Here is a 24,168-nt window from a genome sequence, read left to right as displayed (position 1 = left end):
TGGCATCCGATCTCAATTCCAGCCAATTCTGCGAGCTCTGTAGTGTGCCCAAACAGTGGTTTTCCCCCACATATGTGGTATCAGCGTACTCAGGACTAATTGGACAACAACTTTTGCAGTCTAATTTCTCCTGTTACCCTTGTAAAAATAAAAATTTTGGGGCTAAAAAATCATTTTTGTGGAAAAAATTATTTTTTATTTTCACGGCTCTGCGTTATAAACTTTAGTGAAACACTTGAGGGTTTAAAGCTCTTACAACACATCTAGATAAGTTGCTTGGGGGGTCTATTTTCCAATATGGGGTCACTTTTTGGGGGTTCCTACTGTTTAGGTACATCAGGGGATCTGCAAACACAATGTATTGCCCGCAGACCATTCCAGCAAAGTCTGCATTGCAAAACGGCTCTCTTTCCCTTCCGAGCTCTGCCATGTGCCCAAGCAGTGTTTCCTACCACATATGGAGTATCAGCGTACTCAGGACAAATTGCACAACAATTTTTGCTGTCCAATTTCTCCTGTTACCCTTGTTAAAATAAAAATTTGGGAGCTATAAAATCATTTTTGTGTAAAAAAATGATTTTTTTATTTTCACAGCTCTGCATTATAAACTTTAGTGAAACACTTGGGAGTTCAAAGTTCACACAACACATCTAGATAAGATGCTTATGGGGCTATTTTCCAATATGGGGTCACTTGTTGGGGGTTTCTACTGTTTAGGTACATCAGGGGCTCTGCAAACGGAAAATAATGCCCGCAGACCATTCCATCAAAGTTTGCATTCCAAAACGGCAATCCTTTCCTTCCGAGCTCTGCCATGCGCCCAAACAGTGGTCCCCCCACATATGGGGTATCAGCGTACTCAGGACAAATTGGACAACAACTTCTGTAGTCCAATTTTTCCTGTTACCATTGTAAAAACAAAAATTTGGGGACTACAAATCATTTTTGTGGAAAAAATATTTTTTATGTTCACTGCTTTGCATTATAAACTTTAGTGAAACACTTGGGGGTTTAAAGTTCTCACAACACATCTAGATAAGTTCCTTGAGGGGGTCTAGTTTCCAATATGGGGTCACTTGTGGGGGATTTCTACTGTTTAGGTACATCAGGGGCTCTGCAAATGCAATGTGACGCCCGCAGACCATTCCATCAAGGTCTGCATTCCAAAACGGCGCTCCTTCTCTTCTGAGCTCTGCCATGCACCCAAACGGTGGTTGCCCCCCACATACAGTATGTGGTATCAGTGTACTCAGGACAAATTGCACAACTTTTGGGGTCCAATTTCTCCTGTTATCCTTTGAAAAATAAAAAAAATTGTGGGCTAAAAGATCATTTTGTGGAAAAAAAATAATTTAGAAATTTTCACAGCTCTACATTATAAATTTTAGTGAAACAATTGGGGGTTCAAAGTGCTCACCACATACCTAGATAAGTTCCGTAGGGGGTCTACTTTCCAAATTGTTGTCACGTGTGGGTGGTTTCCACTGTTTTGCCACATCAGAGGCTCTCCAAACGCGACATGGCGTCCGATCTCAATTCCAACCAATTTTGCATTGAAAAGTCAAACTGCGCACCCTCCATTCCGAGCTCTGCCACGCGCCCAAACAGTGGTTTACCCCCACATATGCAGTATCAGCGTACTCAGAGAAAATTGCACAACAACTTCTGGGGTCCAATTTCTCCTTTTACCCTTGGGAAAATAAAAAATTTGGGGGGTGAAAATATTATTTTTGTGAAAAAAATATGATTTTTTTTACGGCTCTACATTATAAACTTCTGTGAAACACTTGGGGGTTCAAAGTGCTCACCACACATCTAGATTAGTTCCGTAGGGGGTTTACTTTCCAAAATAGTGTCAATTGTGAGGGGTTTCCACTGTTTAGGCACATCAGCGGCTCTCCAAACGCGACATGGTGTCCGATCTCAATTCCAGCAAATTTTGCATTGAATAGTCAAATGGTGCTCCTTCCCTACCGAGCTCTGCCATGCACCCAAGCAGTGGTGTACCCCACATATGGGGTATCGGTGTACTCAGGACAAATTGTACAACAAATTTTGAGGTACAATTTCTCCTGTTACCCTTGGTAAAATAAAACAAATTGGATCTGAAGTAAATTGTTTTGTGAAAAAAAGTTAAATGTTCATTTCTTTTAAACATTCCAAAAATTCCTGTGAAGCACCTGAAGGGTTAATAAACTTCTTGATTGTGATTTTGAGTACCTTGAGGGGTGCAGTTTTTAGAATGGTTTCACTTTTGGGCATTGTCTGTCATATAGGCCCCTCAAAGTCACTTCAAGTGTGAGGTGGTCCCTAAAAAAATGGTTTTGCAAATTTTGTTGTAAAAATGAGAAATCACTGGTCAGCTTTTAACCCTAAACATAAAAATGATGCTTCCAAAATTGTGCTAATGTAAAGCAGACATGTGGATAATGTTATTTATTAACTATTTTGTGTGATATGACTCTCTAATTTAAGGGCATAAAAACAAAAATTTTACCACTATCATAAAGTACAATATGTCATGAGAAAACAATCTCAGAATCACCAGGATCTGTTGAAACATTTCATAAAATGACAGTGGTCAGAATTGAAAAAACTGGCCTGGTCAGGAATTTGAAAACAGACTTCGGGGTGAAGAGGTTGAAAAAATTTTAGGCTTCCATTTCTCAGACATACAGTGCTATGTGGGCTGTGAACATTTATTTGATCTTTAAAACTGAACAAAAGCTTTTAAAAAATGTTGCAGGCTTCCATTTCTAAGACATGCAGTGTTACATGGTATGTAAACATTTCTGGGATCTCTAAACCTGATAAAAAAAAACTTTTAAACATGTGTAGGCTTACATTTCTTAGAAATACAGTGTTACATGGTCTGTGAACAAGTCTGTGATCTCTAAAGTGAACAAAAGCTTTTAAAAATTTTGTAGGCTTCCATTTCTCAGATATATAGTGTTATGTGGTCTGTAAACATTTCTGTTATCTCTAAAAGTAAACAAAAGCTTTTTAAAATTTTGTAGGCTTCCATTTATCAAGCATAGAGTATGTGGTCTGTGAGCACTCCAGGGATCTCTTAAACTGCTAAAAAGCTTTTAAAAATGTTGTAGATTTCCATTTTTCAGACATACAGTGTTATGTGGTCTGTGAACTTTTCTGTAATCTCTAAAACTGCAAGAAGCTTTTTACAATTTTCTAGGCTTCCATTTCTCATACTGTGTTACATGGTCTGTGAGCACTTCTGTGATCTCTAAAACTGAGAAAAAGCATTGAAATATTTTTCTGGATTAAATTTGTCATTAATCTACTTTTGCGTTCTTTCTGTTACTGTTTCTGTTTCCTGGATTTGAAGATCTCGATCAGGGGTAATGGCCTGGTGGCGAGTTTGCATCGCAAGAAGACGGCTACAAATAGCCTGCTTCACTACACAAGTGCCCATCCCGCCCATATACGGAATAGCATACCGAGGGGCCAATTCCTCAGAATAAGGAGAAATTGCACCATCCTGTCTGATTTCCAGGAAGAATTGCAAAAATTGACGGAGAGGTTTTGAGCTAGGGGATATCCTCGTAGGGTTATATCCCAGGCATATCAACATTCCCAGCAAGTGACGAGGGAGGAGATATTGAAGCCAAGAAGTAGAACTTCGGTACGAACCATCAACCTTGTCACCACATACCACAATCAGTGGAATGATGTGTATGCTATCCTTAAGAAGAACTGGGATATTCTTTTGACCAAGCCCAAACTTTCTCCATGGCTTTCGGGTACTCCTAGGATGGTAGCTAGGAGATCTCGTAATCTGAGGGATGAACTTGTGTCAAGCCATTTCAGACGCACCACGACCAGGACTGGGACAGGTGGTAACATCCAAGGATCATACCCTTGTGGTAGGTGTAACGTCTGCAGCTATATGCTGGCGGATACTGGGATATGTCTCACACACAATGTAAAGAGGATCTGGATACTTTAACTGTCGTACCAGGAATCTTGTCTATGCTTTAATCTATAGTTGCCCGAAGCTTTACATTGGCTATACCACGCAGGAGCCCAGGCGCCGGAAGCAACAGTGTTGTGAATTCTGTTTTTGGGCTCCCTCTGGTGGTTACTGGTGGTACTGGCTGACTTTTGTCTTGCACCTGTTCCCATCAGGAATCTGGGAGTTTCCTATTTAGTCTGGCTTCTCAGTCATTCTAGTGCCGGCAATCAACGTTACCAGAGCACCTCTGTTGCTTGCTACCTGCTCCAAGTCTGCAATTCAGCTAAGTTGGATCTTTGGCATTTTTTGTGTTTGTTTGTCCAGTATGCATTTATATTTCTCTTGCTGCTGGAAGCTCTAGTGATCTGAAATTACTACTCCGGTGTCATGAGTTGATAACGGAGTTAAAGTAAGTTCAGGATGGCTGTTTAGGGTTTTGAGGTGACCGTGAAGTCCTCTTTTGTATTTTCTGCTATCTAGTCAGAGGGCCTCTCTTTGCTGAATCTATATTCATGCTGCGTACGTGTTTTCCTCTTACCTAACCGTTATTATATGTGGGGGGCTACTATCACTTTTGGGGTTTCCCTGGAGGAAAGCCAGGTCTGTGTATTCCTCTACTAGGAGTAACTAGATCTCCGGCTGGTGCGAGGTGTCTAGGGATAATCGTAGGTACACCCCCTGGCTACTATTAGTTGCGTGTTAGGTTCAGCGTCGCGGTCATCTGAGATTCCATCATTCCTAGAGCTAGTCTGTTTTTGCCTGAGTCCCTGCCATTGGGAACCATGACAGTATTGCCGGCCGCAAATGTATTAAAGGTATTGGCTGAAGAAAGAGAGAAAAGAAGAAGTTTCTGACACTTTTTTTTTTTTTTTTTTTTTTACTCAGAAGTTCTGTCTAGCCATAATTGCAATCTGCTGCTTTTTTTCTCTCCTCTTAACCCCTGAATGGCTCAGATCTCAGTTGTTGAGAAATGGATATCCAGAGTTTAGCTACAGGCCTGAGTGCTCTTGCTTCTAAGGTTCAAAATATCCAAGACTATGTTATACATGCTCCTATGTCAGAACCCAAGATTCCTATACCTGAGTTCTTTTCTGGAGATAGATCTCGTTTTTTGAATTTTAAGCACAATTGTAAATTGTATCTTTCTCTGAGATCTCGTTCCGCCTGGGAGACTGTTTGTTCCAGATGAATGGACCAGTAGAGTCATCTCGGAGGTTCATTCTTCTGTGTTGGCAGGTCACCCTGGAATTTTTGGTACCAGAGATTTGGTGGCCAGGTCCTTCTGGTGGCCTTCCCTGTCTCGGGATGTGCGTGCCTTTGTACAGTCTTGTGATGTTTGTGCTCGGGCCAAGCCTTGCTGTTCTCGGGCTAGTGGATTGTTGTTGTCCTTGCCTATTCCGAAGAGGCCGTGGACGCACATCTCTATGGACTTTATCTCGGACCTCCCGGTTTCTCAGAAAATGTCCGTCATTTGGGTGGTGTGTGACCGTTTTTCTAAGATGGTTCATTTGGTACCCTTGCCCAAATTGCCTTCTTCATCTGAGTTGGTTCCTTTATTTTTTCAGAATGTGGTTCGTTTACATGGTATCCCAGAAAACATCGTTTCTGACAGGGGGTCTCAATTTGTGTCTAGGTTCTGGCGAGCGTTCTGTGCCAGGATGGGCATTGATTTGTCTTTTTCGTCTGCATTCCATCCTCAGACTAATGGCCAGACGGAGCGAACTAATCAGACCTTGGAGACTTATTTGAGGTGTTTTGTGTCTGCTGATCAGGATGATTGGGTCGCCTTTTTGCTGTTGGCAGAGTTTGCCCTCAATAATCGGGCCAGTTCTGCCACTCTGGTTTCTCCTTTCTTTTGCAATTCAGGGTTTCACCCTCGTTTTTCATCTGGCCAGGTGGAATCTTCGGATTGCCCTGGAGTGGACACGGTGGTGGATAGACTGCACCGGATTTGGAGTCATGTGGTGGACAATTTGAAGTTGTCTCAGGAGAAGACTCAGCAGTTTGCTAATCGTCATCGTCGTGTGGGTCATCATCTCCGCGTTGGGGACTTGGTGTGGTTGTCTTCTCGTTTTGTCCCTATGAAGGTCTCTTCTCCTAAGTTTAAACCTCGGTTCATAGGTCCTTATAAGATTTTGGAGATTCTTAATCCTGTATCTTTTCGTTTGGACCTACCAGCATCTTTCACCATTCATAATGTCTTCCATCGGTCGTTGTTGCGGAGGTACGAGGTACCGGTTGTTCCTTCTGTTGAGCCTCCTGCTCCTGTGCTGGTGGAGGGTGAATTGGAGTATGTTGTGGAGAAGATTTTGGACTCTCGCGTTTCCAGACGGAGACTTCAATATTTGGTTAAATGGAAGGGATACGGTCAGGAGGATAATTCTTGGGTGACTGCCTCCGATGTTCATGCCTCTGATTTGGTTCGCGCCTTTCATAGGGCGCATCCAGATCGCCCTGGTGGTTCTCATGAGGGTTCGGTGCCCCCTCCTTAAGGGGGGGGTACTGTTGTGAATTCTGTTTTTGGGCTCCCTCTGGTGGTTACTGGTGGTACTGGCTGACTTTTGTCTTGCACCTGTTCCCATCAGGAATCTGGGAGTTTCCTATTTAGTCTGGCTTCTCAGTCATTCTAGTGCCGGCAATCAATGTTACCAGAGCACCTCTGTTGCTTGCTACCTGCTCCAAGTCGGCAATTCAGCTAAGTTGGATCTTTGGCATTTTTTGTGTTTGTTTGTCCAGCATGCATTTATATTTCTCTTGCTGCTGGAAGCTCTAGTGATCTGAAATTACTACTCCGGTGTCATGAGTTGATAACGGAGTTAAAGTAAGTTCAGGATGGCTGTTTAGGGTTTTGAGTAGTGTTGAGCGATACCGTCCGATACTTGAAAGTATCGGTATCGGAAAGTATCGGCCGATACCGGCAAAGTATCGGATCCAATCCGATACCGATACCCGATACCAATACAAGTCAATGGGACTCAAGTATCGGACGGTATTCCTGATGGTTCTCAGGGTCTGAAGGAGAGGAAACTCTCCTTCAGGCCCTGGGAACCATATTAATGTGTAAAATAAAGAATTAAAATAAAAAATATTGCTATACTCACCTCTCCGACGCAGCCTGAACCTCAGCGAGGGAACCGGCAGCGTTGTTTGCTTAAAATTCGCGCTTTTCTTTCCTTACGTGAAGTCCCGGCTTGTGATTGGTCGTGTGCCGCCCATGTGACCGCAACGCAACCAATCACAGCAAGCCGTGACGTAATTTCAGGTCATTCAGTATTTTAAAATTACGCTCCGGCTTTGTGATTGGTTGCGTCGCAGTCACATGGGCGACGCAACCAATCACAGCAAGCCGTGACGTAATTTCAGGTCATTCAGTATTTTAAAATTACGCTCCGGCTTTGTGATTGGTTGCGTCGCAGTCACATGGGCGACGCAACCAATCACAGCAAGCCGTGACGTAATTTCAGCCTCCCGACTTGTGATTGGTTGACCGCGACGCAACCAATCACAAGCCGGGACGTCACGGGAGGCTGGACACGCGCGCATTTTAAAATTATTAAATTAAATTAAATTATTTTGTGTTTTGTTCTTTGATAATCTATATCTGCTGCCAGCTATACTATGTACTGAGTTTCATTGATTGTTATTCTTTGTGGGCATAATCCACTGATTAGGCGTTTGGATCCTTTTGGGTTAATTAATAAATTTGTATATTTTATGTTGGAAATGTATGTTGGCTTTATCACGGCACCACTCTCTTTGCGTCTATATTACGTTCTGGGCGGGTATGCTTTATTGCACAGGCATTAGTACCATCTACCTTTTTTCTAACTTAAGGGTCATCCTTAGTCCGCATGCTAAAAAACATACGCGTTGGAGTGTAATCCCGGTGCATGATAGTAACTAGCTGCTGACGCAACGGTACCTACTAACATGCTCTGCTTTGAGATCTAGCGGGGGGCTTCTCTGATGTCATGGCTTTACCCTTACCTACAATCTGTGTGTCTTTTCGTCTGCACCAATTGTTTATTAAGTGTGCTGTTTTCATTTGGTGCTTTTTGCGATCGCTCCTATTTGTGCCGTATGCTTTACTCATTTATGTGAACCTTTGGGTACACCCTTTAAATCAGTTGGCTGCACTGCGCATGCGTTTATTACTGGGCTTCGATCATCGAGGGCTCTTTTTCCGTATACTTCTTTGAATCCTCGCCGTTTGCGTGTGTTCCTTTTTTCCTGGTGCCATCCTGCTATGGGGTAGGCTAATATTAGCCCAGTGGCCCTGTAGTGTGTGTTACTCTCGCCACATTTATTCTTCTAAGTAAAGTCGTCGGACTGTATGGACACTCAATTGGCTGTTCGGCCATCAAAAGTATCTCTTGCTTGTATACGGTATATACGCCTTGGTGCCTAGTTACACATACACTTTTTCCAGTTGGATTGCTTCATAGCGCAGGCACTTATCATTTGGCTCTCTGAATGTTGTAAGCCTCTTTTCCTTGCTCTGACACATTCGTGCTGACGCAAGCTCTGATTAATCCAGCATCATTGTAACTATGGTAACTTTGTGCTGGAACTGCGCGCACAGCCTCGGCAACATAGTGTCTCTGACCTACTGCTTATCTGCAGTGGAGTGAACTTACTGAACCGGAAATAATTGCCGGTCTTTTCATGCTGCAAGGAGACCTCACGCTGCCTCATCCTTACAGGTGATATTTATCTTGCTTAATCATCTGGCTATATTAGAGCAAGCACAAACTTTTTGTCTTACATTCCCCTGATGAAGACGCTCTCATAGCGTCGATACGCGTGGGGCTCCAGTCCCCCCCAGGACTAGCACAAGCATTTGCCATTGGGCTACTGCTTCTTTACTTGGCTCTTGTGAAGCTTTGTTTCCGGACCCTTGGTGTTGTGAATTGAACTTTTTGGCTCCCTCTTGTGGTCACTAGCGACATGACACTTTGATTTTCTTTCCCCAGCTTGGTACCCACCTGGTTCATTAGTCCAGGGGTGTTGCTATTTAAACTCCCTGGATTCTCAGTCTGGTGCCTGGCATCGTTGTAATCAGTTCCTTTCTGTTTGCTCCTGTCTGCTGGTCCTGGTTCTTTGCAAAATAAGCTAAGTCCTGCTTCCTTATTTTTTGGTTATTTGCATTGCTCTTATTTTTGTCCAGCTTGTACTAAATGTGATTCCTGATATTGCTGGAAGCTCTAGGGGGCTGATTTTCTCCCCCCGTGCCGTTAGATGGTTCGGGGGTTCTTGAATATTCAGCGTGGAAATTTTGATAGGGTTTTTGCTGACCGTATAAGTCATCTTCCTATATTCTGCTATTAGTCAGTGGGCCTCTCTTTGCTAAAACCTAGTTCATTCTTACGTTTGTCTTTTCTTCTTACCTCACCATTATTATTTGTTGGGGGCTTGTATCCAACTTTTGGGGTCTTTTCTCTGGAGGCAAGAAAGGTCTATTGTTTCCCTTTAGGGTTAGTTAGTTCTCCGGCTGGCGCGAGACGTCTAGAACCAACGTAGGTACGTTCCCTGGCTACTGCTATTTGTTGTGCTAGGATCAGTTATACGGTCAGCCTAGTTACCACTGCCCTATGAGCTGGTTTTTTGTGTGTGCAGACTTGGTAATAACCTCTGAGACCCTCTGCCATTGGGGTCATAACACCTTGGGTGATATATCCCGGTTATTAAACAGCATTTGGTGCAATGAGATTTTTTGCACAGGGTGAATGGGTCTAGGATTTGGGACTTAAAGTTTAATTCCTGCATTTATTTATTTGTGAGTATTTGATCAGCGCACACAGGGTATAGCTGGTAGCAGAGTAATGTGTATTGGTGCATATATTTGTATATGTATATGGACTTTTTATGAATCTACCTCATTTTGCTTAGTGCTCTTAGGTATTTATTTCCAACTGTCTGGGGGGGTGCATATGTCTTATCAGCCATGTGCCGTCTCTTGTTTTTTAAATGTATGTCTTGCTCTATTGTGCCTTTTGTCTATAAATAAAGTTGTATTTTTTGATGGTTGATCCCGTTGGTATGCATATCTTTTCTCTTGCTTAAAGTTCTTAATTACTTTATATATATGCATATGGTTGATCCCTGATTTATTTGTGTCTGTGGTGCCCGCCACTTTCTTTGTATACTTTCTGTTACATTATGGTGGAATAAACCAACGAAAAATGCTATGATTGCTGCAGGTGAGCAATTTTTCCTTTTTATTAAAAATAAGCTTGTGTTCAAAAGACCAAGCAATTATAAAATGCGTAAGGCGTGTGTTAAAGGACGGGGAAGTGGAAGTGCTTATGTTGGTGCCACAGATACCGAAGACGTGGGGCAGGTGTGACTACACTGCTGGAGCCCAAGAAACATGCCATTCCACGACCCACGGATTCCTGTCTCACTTTGCAGGGAGGCACGATACATCACTTCTGAGGCCACAGCAGTGTGAACAGATGGTCGGTTGAATAGAAGACAATGCTTCCAGCAAGATTGGCTGCACCACACAATCTTCCACACAGTCAGTCTCAAGGGCCTAAAGTCTGAATCACTTAATCCTCACCCTGATCCTTCTTCCTCCACCATGATGAGTCCCAGGTGACTATTGATACCACTAGGACATTCTGAGGAGCTGTTTAGAACATCATTTCTTCATTGTGGCCTCTCAAGTCTCAACCTGGATGCTCCAAGAGGGACAGGAGGACATGCTGTTTAGTTGCATAAACCTTAGAGCAGCCACGGCCACAAGAACATGATGGTGGGGAACGGCAAATTTTGGATAAGCTGGAAGATGATGATGAGACCCAGTTGCCGCTTAGTCTTGTTGTTGTTAAATCACAAATTCAACTTGACCAGCGTGCGGCGGTGGAAGACAAAGTGATCGATGATGAAGTCACCTACCCAACCAGGGATGCTGGCATGCAGAGCGAGGCCAGCAGTGTTGAGGTGGGGAGATCGGTAGCACTGAAACAGACAGGACGAGGCAGTGGGGTGACCAGAGGAAGAATGCAGGCAACTATCCCGCAGAGCACTGACACTCCTGAATTTCATCAGTTAGGTGTTCTCCAGTCTCCAGTCTGGGACTTTTTTTAAAGATAGTTCTGTGACTAAAAAAATGGGCACTTGCAACCTGTACCACGCAAAGATCAGCAGGAGCCTGACCACTAAGAATCTAACCACCAAAAGCATGATCACATGTCATTCAAGCACCCTACTTGTTGGTCTGAATGCCAGTGTCCACAATTGGTGCCATCGTGTGACTTTACTGCCTCTTCCCCTGTGCTAGGTGTGTGGGACAGAACAACGGAGAGGCGAGGGATTTTTTTTATAATTTTGTTTTCTTACAGGAGAGGGATTCAGTGGAATTAGGCATTAGGTGAGTATAACTGTGTTTGTTATTTTTAAATAAAAATGGAAGGGTTTGTTTTGTTTTATTTCTAATAAAGGACTTTATTTTGGCTGTGTCTTCATTCACCATATAGCTATAGGATTAATAATGCATAGGTGTCTTATAGACACCTCCATTAGTAAGCTGTGGGCTTGATGTTACCTGACAAAGAAAGGTGACATCAACCTCACAAATATGAACCCCACTTGCCACCTCTACAGGGCAATTGGGAAGAGCCGGGCAAAGCACGAGAATTTGCACATCTAATAGATGTGCCATTTCTGGGCAGCTGCGAGCTGCATTTTTTAGGCTGGGGGGGCTCAATATTAATGGCCCTTTACCAGCCTGAGAATGCCAGCCCCCAGCTGTCAACTTTTGCAAGGCTGGTTGTCAAAAATGGGGGGACCCCATGCCATTTTTTAAATTATTTATTTAAGTAATTTACAAATATGGTGTGGGGATCCCTCTATTCTTGATAGCTAGCCTTGCTAACACTGACAGCTGAGGGTTGCAGCCCCAAGCTGTCAGTTTTACCTGGCTGATTATAGAAAATACAGGGGCACACACCCTGTTTTTTTCATTCATTTATTTATAGCGCAGGAGCTGGCTGATGAATACTCCCATCAGCAGTTCCTGCTCTCAATGTTATTAGGGACAGCAGGTGTAGGTTGATGGGTGTAATAGTCCCATCAGGCACCTCCTGCTGTCATTGTTCTCACTTTAATACAACTCTGATCGTTCTACCCTGCTCATGCTGATCACCAGCAAAGCAGGGGAGAATGATGAGAGTTGTCTTCTGCACCAGGCAGCGGGGAACAGTGCTTACTGTACTGTTGCTTCCCTGGTGCCCGCCATGTGGTACTGATGTTGCACATGGGTGGCACACGGTAGCACACATGTGCCACACGTATTAAACACACAGACACTGACATTTCTGGTACTGATTTGACGTTAGCGCGAGCACAGTGGGGAAATTTCCAATGGTGATTGCACTACTGTCAGAAGGGTAAAGTGAGTTTATTGGTTGAGAACTCCCCGGCCTTTCTGACGGCACCAGGAGCATTAGAACTTTATCATGCTTGTAGTGATGTCAGACAGCTCCTACCAGTTCAGCGCGAGACACCAGGCAACGCTAGCAGATGTTACTCAGTGCCTCTTCTGGATGGCAAGTTGTATGGTCGCGTCAAGCAAACATGCAGCCTGCCATCTAGATGTAGCAGAGCTAGACCCATCTTGGGAAAAATGGATAATTATCTTCTTTGCGGAAAGGTGAGGAATATTGTTGTTTTTTTTATTTTAACTCTTTTGCAGAAGACAATGGAGTTAGTGGAATGGTGATGTCGTAAGTATGGTTTAATTAAGATTTATTAAAGGAGTCTTTCTCATTCTTTCAAATAAAGGACTTTTTTCTCTGGGTGTTTTTGTACAATATGACTGCGGGGTTAGTAATGGGGGCATCTTATTGATGCCTTTCCGTTACTAACCTTTTGGCTTGATGTCACCTGACAATACAAAGGTGATCTCTACCCCCCCAACTATCACCCCATTTACCACCGCTACAGGGCAAGTGGGAAAAGCAGGGCTAAGTGCCAGAATTGGCCCATCGTAAAGATGCACTTTTTCTGGGGTGGTTGAGAGCTGATGTTTTAGCCTGGGGGGTCAGTATCCATGGCCCCTTCATAGGCTATTAAAATCAGCCCACAGCTGTCTGCATAGCCTTTGCTGGTTATTAATTATAGGGGGACCCTGCATCATTTTTTGGGGGTTCCCATTTTAATAGCCAGTAAAAGCTATATATACAGCTGTGAGCTGATATTAATAGCCTGGGAAGCTCCATGGGTATTACCCCCTTCCCAGGTTATAAACATCTGCCTTCAGCCATCAGCTTTCCCCCTGCTGGTTAAGAAAATTACGCAGGAGCTCAGGCCATTTTTTTCTGAAAAGTAATAATTTAATAATTAAAGACATGTACAGTAAGCTGCACATGTATTGTACTACTTGTATACAGTATGTCACTACCATCTTAATATCTATATATCTATGAGTATATACTGTGTGTAATCCAAACCATCACTGATTGTGGAAACTTCACACTAGACCTCAAGCAGCTTGGATTATGTGCCTCTCCACTCTTCCTCTAGACTCTGGGACCTTGATTTTCAAATGAAATGCTATATTTACTTTCATCTGAAAACAACACCTTGGACCACTGAGCAACAGTCCAGTTCTTTTTCTCTTTGGCCCAGAGAAGATGCTTCAGGCGTTGTCTATTGGTCAGGTGTAGCTAGACTAAAGAAATGCGACGCTGGTAGCCCATGTCCTGGATACATCTGTGTGTGGTGATTCTTGAAGTAATGACTCTGTATAATATATGAGTTTCACTTTTTATATTGAAGAACTGAAATAGATTAACTTTTTGATGATATTCTAATTACCTATGTATCACTGACATCTATATATCTATGTATTCTGTGTGTATATATCTATTCTATCTATTCTAACCTGTCACGCTGTGATTTTACTGTATGTGGCAGATGAATTGCCTGCTTTTCATATCTATCTATCTATCTATCTATCCCATCCATTTCAGCTTTTTTCCCCTGCCCCCAGACCTGTTTGTTGGGTACAGCAGAAAATTATTCGGCTTTCCCATTGACTTGCATTGGATCCGTTATTCGGTACGAATACACAGATATTAGAAAGCATTTGTGGCAATTTTCCTGAATCCGAATATTTCACTATTCGCTCATCACTAGTAAATACAGTACACTTTCAATCAGTTTTAGAGAATTTGTTAGAAAAAGGATAAGGCAGAGAGCAGAAATTAATTAATTGCATGAATAAGGATTACAATGCGTTTGCTCATTTTGCACATTTTGTTAACCCCATGCACACTGTTGTGACTTTTATGGATTACCAATAAATATTTCTAATTTTTTTTAAGACAGTCATGCTGGATTTCTTCCATTCATCACATGTTATACAGACTGCAGCACTACAGGTTTCCTTGTGTGGAGTCTTCTAAAGTGGTGAGCTGATTTTTTCCTTTTTTCACCCAAAGACTATTCCGTGGTCTGGAGTACATTTCCTTTATATAAATCTAAGGAGATGGACCAGCTGCCATGTTCCCCCTGAAGATATCAACTACTGTGGTGTAGATTGTGAATAATGATTTGTTCCTGATATGTTTCCTTGTTATCACAATTGTAATTCCCCTGTTGACTGCAGTAATAACTAACCATCACAAAGATGTCACTGTCCATAATGTAGGTGATGTTTGCCCAGTAACACAGCAGGCATAGAGTTGGTTGAAGGTTAACAGTCAATCCAGATTGGGAAGTGGGAACTGGGGCTGCTAGGGACAGCTTGAGCCTAGAACCTTGGGGCAGTGTATTGCCAGAGAACTCCTCCATACGAGACCACCTTGGTTGGCCAGGGAACCTTAAAATGGACATCAGGGGCCGGGGCACACTCTTTCTGCAAAGCTACAGGAGAAACTGGACTAAATCATGGGGAAGCGAAGTGAGATGGAATCCAGATATACTGCTAGAAAAGGAAAATATCCCCTAGAACTAGAAGAGATAGTAAAATAGATGTTCTACCTATACTGAAAACCATGGCTCAAGATGTATCCGGTACCTGCCGGAAAGATGACAACCCGTTGGGCCTTATCCTCAATATCTGCCTGTAAATACTGCTATTCACCAAGTTAAAGTTTGGTTGTTTTTATGAACCTTGTGTGTCTTGGATTAATTGCTGCCCTGGTTCCAGAAGAGGGATTCATGGAGTCAGAAGAGGACTGCAGCCTTAAAGTAAGTGTGTTGCACCTCACATACAGCAGCACACCGGGACTGGGACACAAGTTGTCTGTAGGATGCCAAAGCGAGTGGGAACAGAAGCTCACTCACGATTACCTCACTTGGGCATCTTACATTTGGCGTAGTCAGCAGGATTTGAACCTGCACGGGGAAACACCAACTTGGGGTGTGTACCTCTTGCCAGACAAGCAAAGTTGATTACAGGGATGGTCCAGGCCCAGCTGAACAGTCCCGTTGGGGAAAGAGGCCATGGTCAGCTGTGGAAGTTGATGGCCCTCGTGAGACAGTGGCTGAAGGACAACTTCATGGACGAAGTGATCGCTTCCCAATTCGATGGGATGCTGGTGCCGAGTGCAAACCTCTGCTGACAGGCAGAGGATCAGTACAGGATCAGTTTAGGACTCCTTGAGTTACATACATACAGCAATCCAGTGGCATGGTATTTTTGTGACAGTTCAGTAATCTATGTTATGTGTTGTCCATGTCAGTGCTTGATATTTTTAGTGGTTATTTAATAAAGATTATTTTAATATAGTAGATTTTTATATGATTTCCGTAATGACACTTCTGCCAAAATGTGACGTAAAGCACTGTTATCTGCAGCATCTAAGGACACAATTGTCACTAGATGGCGATATTCGTTTAGCTTAATCAATTTAAAGGAAAAACTGGAAATAACTGACATGTTACTACTGAATTAACCTTGCATTTCGCCACCTGGAGGCTTAAAAGAAATGCAAAAATGATAGTGGACAGATGGTTTCTATTCTAGGTTGAGCAACCAAAAGCTCTAACCCAGATAGTCCATCCGTTTGTGAAAGAGTTAAAGTTGAAGACCTGGAAAGATCCTTAGATTGTTAGTCAGCCCCAAAATGGGTGAACGTCTCCATTGTTTTAGAAACCATTCACAAGGTGTAGAAAAAGAGATGGCGACTAGACTATAATGTAAAATAATATACATGTAAGTAATCTATAATCACACTGCCATAGCATCTGTGTCCGCACAATGAAGAGAGGGTGGTGTGGCTATCACTGAAAGACAGATATTGCACTGCTGGGAGCAATTTTGAAAATCTCCTATCTTTGATATTTAATCCCTAAAACCTCATGATAGTGGTGCAAAAAAATAAAAAATGCAAACTTCAGTCGCGTTCATGTCGGTTTCACAAATGCAGTTGAAACATTTTCAATGTACATGGCTTACTTAATGTCATCAGGGCATCTATGGACTTTTGGCAGCATATTATGTTTTTGAAAAAAAAATTGTGTACAGTAAAAGACACCTAAGTTAATTAAGATATACATTTATATTAACCACTGTTAAAAAATGATGCCTGCATTTTTCAGAATTCAAGTTCAAGTGAATGTGGGGAGATCTGAGAAGTTTCCCTGCCATGAACGAAAAATGCCAATGTTTGTTCATCAAACTACTTAGTTATCACTTTTACCTTATGACATGGTCGTTATCACACCGGGAAAAGCTTTGTTCATTACCTTTGTTCATTACCACATTGGTCCCGAATCGTTGGGAGAAGTTGCTCCTATAGGTTTAGATATCAGTCTTTATCCATGACCATGGTCTTAGGCAAATTGTGAGTGAGCCTCCCTTTGTGGATGAAAAGCCCCCCCCCCCCACATTAATGGTCTCAGGATGATTTTCATGATGAATTACTTTACTTACTGGAAGTGAATAAGTCTTCTGATCATGCACAATGCGCATGTCATGATTCATGTTTGGATTCATGGCAGCTCTGGTTCTGCTATAATTTATATGTAGGTTTTTTTTCCTTTCAAGCCAGCAAGGGTTAATGTAGGTTTCCTTGCTGGCAGCTGCTGTGTTGCTAGTGTGGCGCCCCTAGGGGTATTTGCCACAAAAATAGTTATTGACACCAAATACAAATATTAAAATAGCAAGACTGCACTACCATCTCCGGCCAGAAGGGGGAGCTCCAGAGACTCCCCTTGATCTATTCTGGTCTGAGAAAAGGACTGGCAGTTGGGCTGAGGAGCTGAAAGTGAGAGGTCGTATAACTGAACTCCTAACAGCCCTATGACGGATTATAGGTCCATAGTACCCATAGTAGGAAAAGAGGAATAAAGAAAAAGGACATGGTGAGAACCGGGTAGCAATAATCGCTGCCCAGAATAGGCGCAGAGACGGATACCGGATCCGTGGCTATATTCATTATATATAATACAGCAACCGGAAGGACGTGAGGTGATATCAGCTTCACTAGGGTAAGACGCAGCAACAGACACAGAGTTCAGCGGTACTCCCAGAGGGGGTAAGCCGACAAAAAGGACTCGGGTTGTCTGTCGAACCAGAGCACAGAAAGGACAGATTGGGTCGGCAGCCAGTTCACACACAGCAGCAGGGCCATACAGAAGCTGCGCATAATAAGAGGTGGAAATCCTGACAAGGTCAAAGTAATTCAGAGTTCTTATACAGACTCCGGTGACAGTATTGGTTGCAATTCCCTTTGTGTTGAAGTAAACTGGTTAAACGTTTCAGCGCCTCAGTCTTTCATTTGGACAATAGCCATCGATCCAGGTACAGGGTCATCACAGCTGAGAGGACCTGCTGCTAATCAAGTAAGTGTCTGTTCCTTCATGATACCCCTTACACTGTGCATCGCCTGAGGCCACAGCACCGGGTCAAGCCACTAGTGACATCCCCCTCAAGAGACGGACCTCATTGATCTGGTGCTGGGTACCTCGGTCTCCCGGGCGTCACACTAGTCAGCTGATGCAAGTGGTGACCACTCCGACCATCCTTTAAATAGTCACCTGACGCATCAGCTGATTGTTGGTGATAGAGTTTTTTTTCTCTTGTGACCAGACGAAGAGTTGGGAGTTCTCTGGTGCCAGCGAGTATAAGCTGCTTGAGGACCTGGTTCCATATCTTCTGCCGTGTGGAGCCTGCAGCAAGAGCTTGGAAGCTAAGTTTTCTTATTCCTTGTCTTTGTCTGTCCCGTGTTTGTCACTGCCTCTGTGTTTACATTATCTGCAGTGGTGAGGCTCGCATCCTTGCCAGCCACTAGGCACCTGACTGAGGCGGAGGAAAAGACCTACATAGGTCATTAGGGGAGCTTAGGGATAGGCACAGGCTGTGTTAGCAGGTGCCCCATCCCTCATTCCTTCTTGTTACGGCCTTCCATTTTTCCATCCCCGTTGTTGGTGTTTGTTGCGCCATCCACTGGACCGACCCTTGTGGGTCGTGACAGCGAATCTCTGAAGCTGGCATGCCTATACCCAGCTTCAGCGGATCAATGCAGTGGGGGAAAGAAACAATACGCATGTGTGAGGTATGTTTAGAGCTAGCGATGACAGTGCTTCTAAGTCATTTTATCATGCCTACAGGGGCGTGATAACAAACTAAGTGGGTCGACCTACCTGGGGTCACTAATGTCCCATAAACTAGTCAAAGGCCTCATTTACACATCATAAATCAACTTTAGAAATACTTTTACTAAAGCTCTACGTATGTGTGCAATGTAATAAAGGAACTGTTAGGCAGGTTGTGACACAACATGTAGACACAAATGACGGTTGATTTGGGGTCTCGTGGGACCTGACAGGTTCCCTTTAATTAGAAAGAATAATTTCAACCTAGTCTTCCGCAATCCAATCCATGTACTTCCTAAAGCATCTTCCAAGAGTAATTTTTTTGCAACAATCAAGGAGCCACTTGGTGATGAACAATGCTTTTTTCCAGTGTGTTGGATCCCCAAATCAAAAGGCAAAAGTGATAACTAAGTGGTACAGTGACCAAAACATTAAAATGTTAAAGCCATATCCAGGAAACCCCCCAAATCACAGACCCATTGAGAACTAATGGTCAAATCTCAAAAAGCATCAAATAAGTGACACATTGCTGGACTTAGGGTTTTGGTCTCTATATTATACTGCACTCAGATCATGTGGCAAAACCTGGTGACTGACCCCCTTTACTTGCTCTTTAAATTTTTTGACATAATAATAGGCCCATGGACGTGTGCGAAGACATGAAAGTACCATTGCCTGTACCCACCTGATTTTTATTGCTTGCTATGACAATATGAAGATTTTTCCATGATGTGAGTCATCTTCATTTGAACTATTTGGTACATATTAATAGTGATGATAGAAAGATACAATGACAATTCCCATAAAAGAAGGGTTCTTATTCGGGTCTGTCAGGTCATCCATACTATAAAATGATATATAATATTTCTATGTGTGAATAACAGGAAAGCTGTTATTTTATATCACCGTAATACACACTTTGTCTTGGAAAGAGGAAATAACAAAGGACAAATCAAGCTCTGGTCTTCCCGGGTACAATAATACAACCTTTGACCCAAGCACAAAACAAGTTGTTGGAGAGAAGCAAACATTAGAAATGTAAGTGAAACAGGAAGCGAGAAGCCAAACAAATGAGACCTATGGACTTCCTAAATACATCGGTGAGTGTCATTTTGTAATACAGACCGGCCAACCAATATCAACAATGGCTGAAAGAGCTGAGAGCTGAGTAATAAGTGATGACCACAGTACATCATAATATCTAGGAGCAGTATTATAGTAGTTATATTCTTGTACATAGGAGCAGTATTATAGAAGTTATATTCTTGTACATAGGGGCAGTATTATAGTAGTTATATTCTTGTACATAGGAGCAGTATTATAGTAGTTATATTCTTGTACATAGGGGGCAGTATTATAGTAGTTATATTCTTGTACATAGGAGCAGTATTATAGTAGTTATATTCTTGTACATAGGAGCAGTATTATAGTAGTTATATTCTTGTACATAGGAGCAGTATTATAGAAGTTATATTCTTGTACATAGGAGACAGTATTACAGAAGTTATTTCCTTGTACATAGGGGCAGTATTAGGGCTTGTTCACACGTTCCTGTTTTTGCTGCGGATTTTTCCTCAGCGGATTTGGAAAAACCGCAGTGCAAAACCGCGGTGGTTTTCACTGCGGTTTTTTGTGTGGTTTCTACTGTGGATTCCACTGCGGTTTTCCAACTGCACTTTCCTATTGGTGCAGGTGGAAAACCGCTGCGGAATCCGCAGAAAGAATTGACATGGTACTTCTTTTTTTCCGCAGAAATTCCGCGTTGATTTTCAAGCTGAAAAAAGCAACGTGGGCACAGCGGTTTTTGTTTTCCATAGGGTAACATTGTACTGTACCCTGCATGGAAAACGGCTGCGGATCCGCAGCTGCAAATCCGCTGCAGATCTGCAGCAAAAACCGCACAGTGTGAACATAGCCTAATAGTAGTTATATTCTTGTACATAGGGGCAGTATTATAGTAGTTATATTCTTGTACATAGGAGCAGTATTATAGTAGTTATATTCTTGTACATAGGGGCAGTATTATAGTAGTTATATTCTTGTACATAGGGGCAGTATTATAGTAGTTATATTCTTGTACATAGGGGCAGTATTATAGTAGTTATATTCTTGTACATAGGAGCAGTATTATAGTAGTTATATTCTTGTACATAGGGGCAGTATTATAGTAGTTATATTCTTGTACATAGGGGCAGTATTATAGTAGTTATATTCTTGTACATAGGAGACAGTATTATAGTAGTTATATTCTTGTACATAGGGGCAGTATTATAGTAGTTATATTCTTGTACATAGGGGTAGTATTATAGTAGTTATATTCTTGTACATAGGGGCAGTATTATAGTAGTTATATTCTTGTACATAGGAGCAGTATTATAGTAGTAATATTGTACATAGGGGCAGTATTATAGTAGTTATATTCTTGTACATAGGGGCAGTATTATAGTAGTTATATTCTTGTACATAGGAGCAGTATTATAGTAGTTATATTCTTGTACATAGGGGCAGTATTATAGTAGTTATATTCTTGTACATAGGAGCAGTATTATAGTAGTTATATTCTTGTACATAGGGGCAGTATTATAGTAGTTATATTCTTGTACATAGGAGCAGTATTATAGTAGTTATATTCTTGTACATAGGAGCAGTATTATAGTAGTTATATTCTTGTACATAGGGGCAGTATTATAGTAGTTATATTCTTGTACATAGGGTCAGTATTATAGTAGTTATATTCTTGTACATAGGAGCAGTATTATAGTAGTAATATTCTTGTACATAGGGGCAGTATTATAGTAGTTATATTCTTGTACATAGGGGCAGTATTATAGTAGTTATATTCTTGTACATAGGAGCAGTATTATAGTAGTTATATTCTTGTACATAGGGCAGTATTATAGTGGTTATATTCTTGTACATAGGGGCAGTATTATAGTAGTTAAATTCTTTTACATAGGAGCAGAATTATAGTAGTTATATTCTTGCACATAGGAGCAGTATTACAGTAGTTATATTCTTGTACATAGGAGTAGTATTATAGTATTTATATTCTTGTACATAGGAGCAGTATTATAGTAGTTCTATTCTTGTCCATAGGAGAGGATAGACGTGTGTTTGTGAGCTCCCAGCAGGGCGGAGGCATGGCTTCTGACCCAGGTGGAGGGGAGGGAAGCTGGGCTGATGATCCAGGGGAAGCTCCCAGCCTGGAGTGTGGCCTGCAGCATGTACCTGATGGTAATGGAAACCTGGAAATGGTGGCTGGTGAGTCTTCTAAACCTCCTTGTTATGTTGCCCGAATGAGTGCTAAAGTTACAAGGCAAAGCATTATTAAGCTGGAATTGCAAATCTGCAAATTAAAAGATTAAAATCACAATGAGACTGATCCAAAGATAAAACTGAAGAAAAGTGAGAGCCTGGATGACTGCAGACAAGAGCTGGCCATTCGGAAAGAAAACCTGGACAAAGATGTAAACTCTGTGCCCAGAAAGGTAACTTGGGCTAAGGAGAAAAAAAGGGGATCCAGAGCTGAGAAGGAGAGTAGAAAAAGTAAAAGTTTAATTGGTAAAAAGGACATTAAAAATAAAACTGTGCAGAGTGTGGAGCAAGGAAGTCCAGTAAGAAATGCAGCCCCCATATCAGCCGCACAATGTGAGGGGTCTGAGGCAGCAGATAATGCAGGGATCGCTGTGGAGGAAAGTGTGCCAGCAAACGAGGGGTTAACTGCAGCGCCCTCTATATGCAGCAATGAAGTGAGCACAGCTCCTGTGTATGATGAAGAAAGTGCCCCCTGTACTGACTTTGTATGTGAGACCCCGCTAAGTGCTGTGTGTGAGACCCCGCTCACTGGTGCTTGCCTGCCTGCAACAGATACAAACATTATAATGGAGTCTGAACCCTCCATGTCAGTGAATGGTGACAATGTTGTACATCAGTCAGTGGTAATGGAGTCTATATCATGCATGTCAGTGAATGGAGACCACACTGCAGTAATAATGGATTGTGAGTAGTGTTGAGCGATACTGTCCGATACTTGAAAGTATCGGTATCGGAAAGTATCGGCCGATACCGGCAAAGTATCGGATCCAATCCGATACCGATACCCGATACCAATACAAGTCAATGGGACTCAAGTATCGGACGGTATTCCTGATGGTTCCCAGGGTCTGAAGGAGAGGAAACTCTCCTTCAGGCCCTGGGATCCATATAAATGTGTAAAAGAAAGAATTAAAATAAAAAATATCGCTATACTCACCTGTCCGACGCAGCCTGGACCTCAGCGAGGGAACCGGCAGCGTTGTTTGTTTAAAATTCGCGCTTTTACTTGGTTACGTGAAGTCCCGGCTTGTGATTGGTCAGGGCGGCCATGTTGCCGGGACGCGGACCAATCACAGCAAGCCGTGACGAAATTACGTCACGGCTTGCTGTGATTGGTCCGCGTCCCGGCAACATGGCCGCCATTAACCAATCACAAGCCGTGACGTCACGGGAGGCTGGACACGCGCGCTTTTTAAAATGGGCGCGTGTCCAGCCTCCCGTGACGTCCCGGCTTGTGATTGGTTGCGCCGCGGTCAACCAATCACAAGCCGGGAGGCTTGTATAATACATCAGCTGAGAGGTGATACATGGGAATGTGAGACACATCCTGCAAATTCGACCAAACTTATTATGCAATAATTGATGTTTTGACAACATTGGCAGTTTCCCCTTGTTTGGTTTAGTTCATCCTCACTCATTTTGTGCGCCGCGGTCAACCAATCACAAGCCGGGAGGCTGGACACGCGCGCATTTTAAAATTTTAAAATGGGCGCGTGTCCAGCCTCCCGTGACGTCCCGGCTTGTGATTGGTTGCGCCGCGGTCAACCAATCACAAGCCGGGAGGCTGGACACGCGCGCATTTTAAAATTTTAAAATGCGCGCGTGTCCAGCCTCCCGGCTTGTGATTGGTTGATCGCGGCGCAACCAATCACAAGCCGGGACGTCACGGGAGGCTGGACACGCGCCCATTTTAAAATGCGCGCGTGTCCAGCCTCCCGTGACGTCACGGCTTGTGATTGGTTGCGTCTCCCATGTGACTGCGACGCAACCAATCACAAAGCCGGGACGTAATTTTAAAATCCTTAAGGACCTGAAATTACGTCACGGCTTGCTGTGATTGGTTGCGTCGCCCATGTGACTGCGACGCAACCAATCACAACGCCGGAACGTAATTTTAAAATCCTGAAGGACCTGAAATTACGTCACGGCTTGCTGTGATTGGTTGCGTCCCGGTCACATGGGCGGCACGCAACCAATCACAAGCCGGGACTCACGTAAAGGAAAGAAAAGCGCGAATTTTAAACAAAGAACGCTGCCGCTTCCCTCGGTAAGGTGCAGGCTGCGTCGGAGAGGTGAGTATAGCAATATTTTTTATTTTAATTCTCTCTTTTACACATTTTTACATTAATGTTGTTTCGATACCGATACCCGATATCACAAAAATATCGGATCTCAGTATCGGAATTCCGATACAGCAAGTATCGGCCGATACCCGATACTTGCAGTATCGGAATGCTCAACACTAATTGTGAGACGTCAGTAGTAATGGACTCTAAACCCTCCATGTCAGTGAATGGAGACTGCATTGTACAACAATCAGTAGTGGATCT

The sequence above is a fragment of the Ranitomeya variabilis genome, chromosome 1 (assembly GCF_051348905.1).
Source record: "Ranitomeya variabilis isolate aRanVar5 chromosome 1, aRanVar5.hap1, whole genome shotgun sequence".
Classification (NCBI taxonomy): domain Eukaryota; kingdom Metazoa; phylum Chordata; class Amphibia; order Anura; family Dendrobatidae; genus Ranitomeya; species Ranitomeya variabilis.
Note: the sequence above shows the minus strand (reverse complement) of the source record.